Below are 8,506 nucleotides of genomic sequence, written 5' to 3' on the forward strand. Positions count from 1 at the left end.
ATTAATCTCTTCATTTGAGCAATAACACACTTCACTCTTCTCTATACAGTTCATCTTACAATATATACCTTTTATAGTCGGTTATGGTTTGAGCGCTCTGGGATGCTGCCCTGCATGAGGGTGCTATATAAATAAAAATTTTTGTATCTATTTCTCTTCCCCAATCACTCAGCGTCCTATCCATCATCAGACTAGCACCAGTGTGAGAATACCACCTGCAACGTCAACCTTCCCTTTGATGTATTTGAGCAAACTGCCTAATTCGCCTGTGTTCAATGCTTCAATCTCGTGTTCATGCTCTTTGAACCCTCATGTATGTAACAGTCAGCGAAACGTTATCAATGCAAACAGGCAATGTTGCATTTTATGCATATTTTCAAGTGTCATAACTGGGTTTTGGACTCTAGACTTGGGGCTAATAAGATCAGGCGAGCTACATTCAACTCCTGAAACATCAATGCCATGAGAGCCATCTTAACAAATTCATATCTACTTTTGGGGAAAGAGAAAGAAAATGGAGGCAATTCAGTCGTGAAGTTTAAGTTTAAGATTGAGCATTAAATCTGAATTCTGAATGGATCTCCAGATCCACAATAGACTGAAACACTGAGCTACAGGGGTGAATTTTAAACCAGCATTAGATATTCGTGGAGCTACAGCCACGAAAAGGGACATCTCAGAGAAGTCAACAAAACAATAGCAAGAACAACAATATAGCCTCCTTCACGTGTTTGGCATCTCACAGCACTTAAACAGCAGTGTAGTTGCCGAACTGAATATTATTTTTATCACCTTCGAAAATCCATCACCAAACCAAACAGTATCCAACCAAATCTGAGATGTCCATGCATCCCACGTGTAGTGGAAACAAAAGCGATAGATTGTAGATGGAATGAGCAACTTCACTCTGGAGTGTCCATCCTGCTTAACTATTGCCGGAAAGTATTCGGTGCAGGTTGACAAGAGCCAAGGCAAGTGGGAGCCCAGAGTGCGTGTTGGGGTAATAGCTGGAGTCTACCTACGCAAAGAGCAAGATGGAAGGATTGAGGCAATGGCTGAAAAACCGTCTGCTCAACTCCTTAAAGCAGGGTAGAGGAAAGCAAGCAGGATCATGGCTAGTTTTAGGGGAACCAGCTATGAGCAAGGATTGAACAATCTCAGGAAAAAGCCATTCAGCCCATGCAGTCTGGCTGGTGCTAATATTCCACACGAGGGCCCATCGTTGATCAGCAATATTTCGGATCAATCAAGTTCACGAATAGATGTTAGAGAACATTTCTCCCTTAAAAGATGTCACGGTGGTTAGTTAAATTGATTAAGCAAATTACATTTAAATGATTCCATGATCACTGGCTCCGGGTTTATTTAATAGCATTAAACTTTCACTAACTACAAAACAACAAGTTGCATTTATCTTGTGACGTTCGCATGGAGAGGCATCTCCCAGCGTTTAAAACCTGCAGTAACTTTCCTGCTTTTTTTCAGCCACAATCAGAGCAAATGAGAGACTTACCGTCTTGTCTCCCCGCTGACTGAGCTCCGGTTCCTGCCTCTGGTTTCCGAGCCTCTCAGTGATGTGGCTTCAGTGCTCTGAGCTGTACATGTAATAACACACATTGGTCAGAGTCCAGCAACTAACGGCGGGCAGTAAATCACAGCCTCGCCCTCTTCCCTCGGAGATTTCCACAGAAAATAAATGCTTATCAGCTATAAAAGTTTCACTGTTCGGGATTAAGTGTCTGTGAAGCGCTTTGGGACGTCCTCCCGACGTGAAAAGCGCTATATCAAATGCAAGCATTATTATTATTATTATTATAAAGCACCAATTTAAGATCGTTAACAAACGAGCATATGAGGAGGTTTGGTGAGTTTTTTTCCTGCACAGGTGGTTGTTTGGTTATGGAAATCCCTGCGGGAGGGATGTTTCAGGCAGAATCCATGTTGGCTTTCGAAACATGTCCAGATATCTATCTGAAAGGAGTGAACTATCTAAAGCGCGATTTGCGAACAGAGTAGGCAAATGAGAAGGAAAGGATTGTTATAAAATGTGCCACCACTGTGACCATAAACCTTCTTCTGTGCTGTACATCTCTATGGTTGTTTGTTTGTGGGTGTGGTACCAAATGTTGGCTTCTGGGATTTTTCAAAAAACTAATTGGGAAAGGTCCGAATAAAATGTATTGGGGATATTCGTTTTTTATGTTGTGTTAAATATTGTGGATTTTCTCTCTGATTTCCTCTTTTCCTTCTTTCTCACTTTCTCGCTTTCACACTTTCTCTCTGTCCTCTCTCAGTCATTGGCTCACCCTTCTCGCTCTGTCTCAGACACTCTTTCACTCTCTCAATTCCTCTCTCTCTCTCCCTCTCTATCCACCCTTCTCTCACACACGCCTGTCCCTCCACTCACACACTCTTTCCCCTCTGACAGTCTCTCAATCTCCACTCTCTCGATCAATCACTCGCCCCTCTCCTTCACACTCTCTCCTTCCACAATCTCAGTCACTTTCTTTCACTCTGTGTCTCTGCTTTCTCCCTGTCTCTCTTTATTTCTTTCACCACTTCAACTCTCTCTCGATCTCTCACTCCTTTCCGTCAATAACTTTCCCACTCACATTCTTACCCACACTCTCACTCTGAACACATTTCTCTCACCCTCTGCCATAAAGTCACTCACTGTCACTCTCTCACTGCTCTGCTTCCTCCCACTCTCTCCCTCCCAGTCTCTGCTTCTTTCTCTCAACCCATCCTCTCTCCACCATTCGCTCTCTACGCCTCTCCTAACACACACACACTCTTTCCCACACTCTGAATCATTCACTCACAGTATGGTGTCTCTCTCTCTGGCTCTCTCCCGGTCTCTGTTTCATTCACTCACCCACGCCCTTTCTATCACTCTCTCCCCCATTTGTGTCAACCACTGTACCCTCCAACCCTCTGTCTCCCATTCATTTATCGCGCACTATATCTCTCCTCCTATCATTCCAAGTGCTAAAAATCTGAAATAGCTTTACTGCCTTATTTCAGTCACAATCAGAGCAAATGAGAAACTCACCGTCTTCTCTCCCCACTGCTTGAGCTGCAGTTCCTGCCTCTGCTCCGAGCCTCTCAGTGATGAGCTTCAGTGTTCTGGGCTGTACAGGAAATAACACACCCTGGTCAGAGTCCAGCAGCTGATGTCTGTCAGTAAATCATAGCCTCGGCCTGTTCCCTAGGAGATTTCCACAGAAACTCAATGTTTACCTGCTACAAAAGTTCCACTGGTCGGGGTTCAGTTCTTAAAGCATCAACTTAAGATAGATAGATGGCAAGTTAGCAAAGGAGGAGGTTTGACGAATATGTTGTCCTACACATTTGGTTGTTGGGTTACGAAAAGCCCTGGCGGGAATGGTGTTTGAGGCAGAATCCATATTGTTTTTCAAAACATGTCTACATATCGATCTAAAAGGAGTGAACTATCTAAAGATGGATTTGGGAACAGAGCAGGGAAATGGGACTGAAAGAATTGTCATAAAAAGTGCCATCACATCCACCATAAACTGAATAATCTTCGTCTGTGCTGTACATCTCTATGTTTCTTTGCTTGTGAATGTGGTACAAAAGTTTGGCTTTATGGGTTTTTTCGAAAAACTAAACGGGAAAGGAAGAAATAAACTTATTGGAGACGCCAATTTTTTTTTATTATTGCGGTAAATATTGTGGATTTTGTCACTCATTTTCTCTCTATACTCTCACACTCTGTGGAGTCCTGTAGCTCAGTGGTTAGAGCACTCGTTTTGCAAGCGAATGACCCGAGTCCAATTCCAGGCACAGGGTGAAACCTTGAGCAAGTTTCCTTACTCCACACACAGCCTAATAATAATCACTCCAAAACCAAAAACAATAATAAATTGGTCATTTTCAGTCTACGACTGTTTGTGCGACATTGCTGTGCACAATTGGATGCCACTTTCCCCCAAAAATATACAGTAAATTCACTTTACTGTGTGTTCTGTGAAGCGCTTTGGGACGTCCTCCCGACGTGAAAAGCGCTATATCAAATGCAAGGATTATTATTAATATTATTACTCTGCCTGTATCACTCTCTCAATCACTCTCTCCCCCCTCTTCCTTTGTTTCTTTCACATATTCACTCCATCTCTCAGTTACTCTCTCTCACACACCATTTCTCTCCACACGACATCACCGCTCTCACTCCATTTCCCCTTCCACACTCTCTCTGTCTCCCCTCTCTCTGTCACTCACACCCCCTCTTCACTCTTCTCTTTCACACCCTGTCTCTGCTTTCTCTCTCTGTCTCTATTTCTTACTCTCGCCACAACCCGAACACACCCCCAATGCCCGTCTTCCTCTTTCACTCCATCCACCATTTCTCTAAATCACTCTCACCCTCTTTAATCACTCACACTCTGTTTTGCTTCTATCAGTCTCTGTAACAATCAGTCTGTCTCCCCCTCTGTCAAACACTCACGCGTTGCTTCTCTCTCATCTCTTTGCTTTCTCCCACTTCATAAACTTCTGTTTCATTCTCTCACCCCACACTCACTCTATCTCTCTCTTGACACCATGTCCATCCACCCCTCTCCTTCCACTGTCTCTCTCATTTCTTACTCATACTGTTAACCATACACTCTCCCTTCTCTCATTCTCTCACAATCGTTATCCCTCACTGCCCATCTCCACCCCTCTCACACACACTCTGTCTCACAATCTCAGTCACTCGGTCACTCAATGCTTTCTCCATTTGTCTCTCCCTGAAACTGTTTCTTTCTCTCCTGCCCATCCTCTCTCCAACACACTCTCCCCATTTCTGTAAATCAGACTCAGGCACACTCTCGCTCTCTCGTCTATCCTCTCAATCTTTCTCAATTAATCTCGTTTCACTTCTTTTACACATTCTGTCAAGTGATCTTTGATGATACGCTGCATCAGCTACACAATATAAAGCACTTGTTGTCTAATTTTATACAACAAGAACAAGAGTGACGAGTTCTAGTCATTATCCATTTCAGAGAGTGTCTCCAATAAAGCATCTCTCCAGAAACTTTACAGTCTGCTACAGAGCAAGAGTAGTTTGGAATCTGTTTTCCCATCCATCATCAGACATACACCAGCGTGACATTGCCACCTCCCACTTCAAATTTACCTTTGATTCATTGTAGCAACATTCCCAATTTAGAGCATCCACTGCGCTCTTTATCTAATCTCCTGATCCTGATCTTTGAACCTCACTTGTGTAGCAGTTAGTGAAGCTTTATGATTGCCAATATGCAATGTTGCCTTTTATGAATAATTTCAGTTAATGGAACTGTGGGTTGGGCTCCGGACTTGGGACCAGGAAGATAGTCCTTGAAAGTCAACAACTTGAGTACCATTTTGTCAAAAATCGTTTCCACTTGCGGAGAAAGAGAAAGAAAATGGCGGCATTCAGTCCGTTTGATTGTAGACTGAAACATAATTTAGTCTTACTTCCTCCAGGGTAAAGCAATTGAGAACCATTCAGCCTCAATAGCGTCTCCATATTCTGAGCTGACTGGTCTCTCGAATTGGTGGGATGTGTCTTAAACTATCGTTGGACAAACTGCGCCCAACAAAAGAGACGTCTCAGAGGAGGAAATAAAAACAATAGCAACAACAACTGTATTGTGCCCTTCTCGTGGGTTGCAGCTTGGAGCATATCAGCAGCAATGTGGTATCTGAGCTGAATTTTTTTGTCAGCCGAGTGTCTGTCCCACCGAAAACCGATCAACAAACCGAACATGATCCAAAACAAAGCTGAGATTTTCATACATCCCAAACTACATATGGAAACTCCAGAGTTAGATAGTTGGAATGGAATGAGCACCCTCCCTCTGGACGGACCACTCTGCTCACTTAATTCGGAGAGTATTAGGAGCAGGTTGGCAAGAGTCAAGGCGAGGGGAGACCAGAATGTGTGTTGGGGTAACTGCTGGAGTCCAACCAACCAAAACCGCAAGGTGGAAGGATTGAGGCAATGGCTGACAAAAGTGTTGGCACAGTTCCTTAAGGTAGTGCAGAAGAGAACAACCAGGATAATCACAAATGATTGAGGAATGAACTTTGAACAAGGATGAAACAAGCTGATTCATAGATGCATAGAAAGTACAGCTCAGATTCGGCCCGACCGCCTGGCTGTTGCTTAAATTCCACATTAGTATGTTAACAATAGTTCAGATCAATCAAGTTCCCCAATGGATTTCGGAGACCGTTGATTTCTTAAACGGTTCTACGATGATTAATTCAAATAACAGCAACAACTTGCATTGATATAGCGGCCAACACGCCGGACAGTATGTCGGAGAATGTTGGAGTGGTGGAGGACACTATGTGTGAGGGAGGGAAGAGGTGACCGTAATCAAAGTCGTAAAGCGAGATCTTCCGTTTATGAAACAAATGATATTTTAACTCTTGCTCATTCAGTTACTCATGGTTTCCTTAATTACAATAAATGTTGCACGAACAACAAAACTTGCATTTATATGGGTTTTTCTCTCTGTGCGCTTACAACCTGGGATAATAGTATGACATTATTTCAGCCACAATCAGATCTAATAAGAGACTCACCGTCTTGTCTCCCCGCTGACTGAGCTGCGGTTCCTGCCTTTGGTTCCCGAGCCTCTCAGTGAAGTGGCTTCAGTGTTCTGGGCTGTACAGGTAACAACACACCCTGGTCAGAGTCCAACAGCTAATGTCTGGCAGTAAATCATAGCCTCGCCCTGTTCCCTTGGAGATTTCCACAGAAACTCAAGTTTACCTGATATAAAAGTCCTTCTGGTCAGAGATCAATCCCTAAAGCATCAATTTCAGAGAGTTAGCAAACTGGCAAATGGGGACGTTTGGAGAATTTGTTTTCCTGCACAGTTGGTTGTGGGGTTATGAAAGCACTGGTGAGAATGAGGTTTCAGGCAGATTCCAGATTGGTTTTTAGACCATCACAAGATATCGATCTAAATGGAGTCAACTATCTAAAAAGGGGTTTGGGAAAAGAGCAACGTAAATGGGACTGAAAGGATTTTCATAAAAATAGCCACAGTCATCCTTCTTCTGTGCTGCACATCAACATGTTTCTTTGTTCGTGAGTGTGGCACAAAAGATTGGATTCAGGGATTTACAAAAAAACTGATCAGTAAAGGAAGGAAAAAATATATTGGAAACGCTCGTTTTTTTATTGTGTTAAATGTTATGAAGTTTCTCTCTCATTTTCTCTTTTACTTCTCACACAAACTCCCTCTGTCCTCTCTCAGTCATTGGCTCCCCCCTCTCGCTCTGTCTTACCGACACTCTTTTGTTCTCTCAGTTCCTCTCTCTCTATCACACTCATCTCCCACACCAGCCCTCCCTCCACTCACACTCCCTTTCGCCTCTCACAGTCTCTCCGTCTACGCTCTCTCGATAACTCACTCCTCCTTTTCTCCCTCTCTTTCACAAACACTCTCTCCTCCCACAATCTTATTCACTTTCTTTCACTCTCTGTCTCCATATCTCTGTTTCTTTCTCACCACCTCTCTCCCTCTCACCTCCTTTCTGTCAATCACTTTGCCACTCACATTTCACTCACATTCTCACACACACTCTCTCACTCAATAGCTATCTCTTTGCCTCTGTCGTACAGTCACTCACTGCCAATCTCTCACCGCTTTGCTTATTCCCTCTTTCCCTCCCGGTCTCTGTTTCTTTCTCTCACCCCATCGTCTCTCTACCGCACTCTGCCTCCCCCTCTAACACACACACACTCTCCTTCTCACACTATCGATCACTCACACACACCTGATTTTTCTCCCCCCTTCCCTCTCTTCCTGTCTCTGTTTCTTTCACTCATCTACACTCTCTCTCTCTCTATCATTCTCTCCCTATTCCTGTCAACCATTCTTCCCTCCAACCTCCCCCTCTCAATTCTCACGCGCACTCTATTTCTTCTATCTTCTCATTCCAAGTGCTTAAAACCTGGTGTAACTTTACTGTTTTGTTTCAGCCACAATCAGAGCTAATGAGAGACTCACCGTCTTGTCTCCCCGCTGACTGAGCTGCGGTTCCTGCCTCTGGTTTCCGAACCTCTTCGTGATGTGGCTTCAGTGTTCTGGGCTGTACAGGTAATAACACACCCTGGTCAGAGTCCAGCAGCTAATGTCTGGCAGTAAATCATAGCCTCGCCCTGTTCCCTAGGAGATTTCCACAGAAACTCAAACTTTAACTGCTATAAAAGTTCCACTGGTCGGGGTTCAGTTCTTAAAGCATCAATTTAAGATAGAGAGATAGCAAACTAGTAAATGAGGAGGTTTGGAGAATATGTTGTCATACACATTTGGTTGTTGGGTTACGGAAAGCTCTGGCGGGAATGGTGTTGAGGCAGAATCTATATTGGCTTTCAAAACATATCCAGATATAGATCTAAAAGGAATGAACTATCTACAAATGCATTTGGAAACATAGCAGGGAAATGGGACTGAAAGGATTGTTATCAAAAAGTGCCATCACATCCACCATAAGC

At 43.6% G+C, this 8,506-nt stretch overlaps 1 long non-coding RNA gene across 1 annotated transcript; it reads right to left on the reverse strand.

Annotated features, from left to right (window-relative positions):
* Window positions 1–1,428: 1,428 nt before the first annotated feature.
* Window positions 1,429–8,298, reverse strand: LOC103172206. Its single transcript, XR_006086074.1, has 3 exons — window positions 8,019–8,298; window positions 6,583–6,664; window positions 1,429–1,595 (listed from the first exon to the last, which is right to left on the reverse strand). It is a non-coding gene; the product is annotated as an uncharacterized LOC103172206 (long non-coding RNA).
* Between the last annotated feature and the right edge of the window lie 208 nt (window positions 8,299–8,506).

The sequence above is a fragment of the Callorhinchus milii genome, unplaced genomic scaffold (assembly GCF_018977255.1).
Source record: "Callorhinchus milii isolate IMCB2004 unplaced genomic scaffold, IMCB_Cmil_1.0 Scaffold710, whole genome shotgun sequence".
Classification (NCBI taxonomy): Eukaryota; Metazoa; Chordata; class Chondrichthyes; order Chimaeriformes; family Callorhinchidae; genus Callorhinchus; species Callorhinchus milii.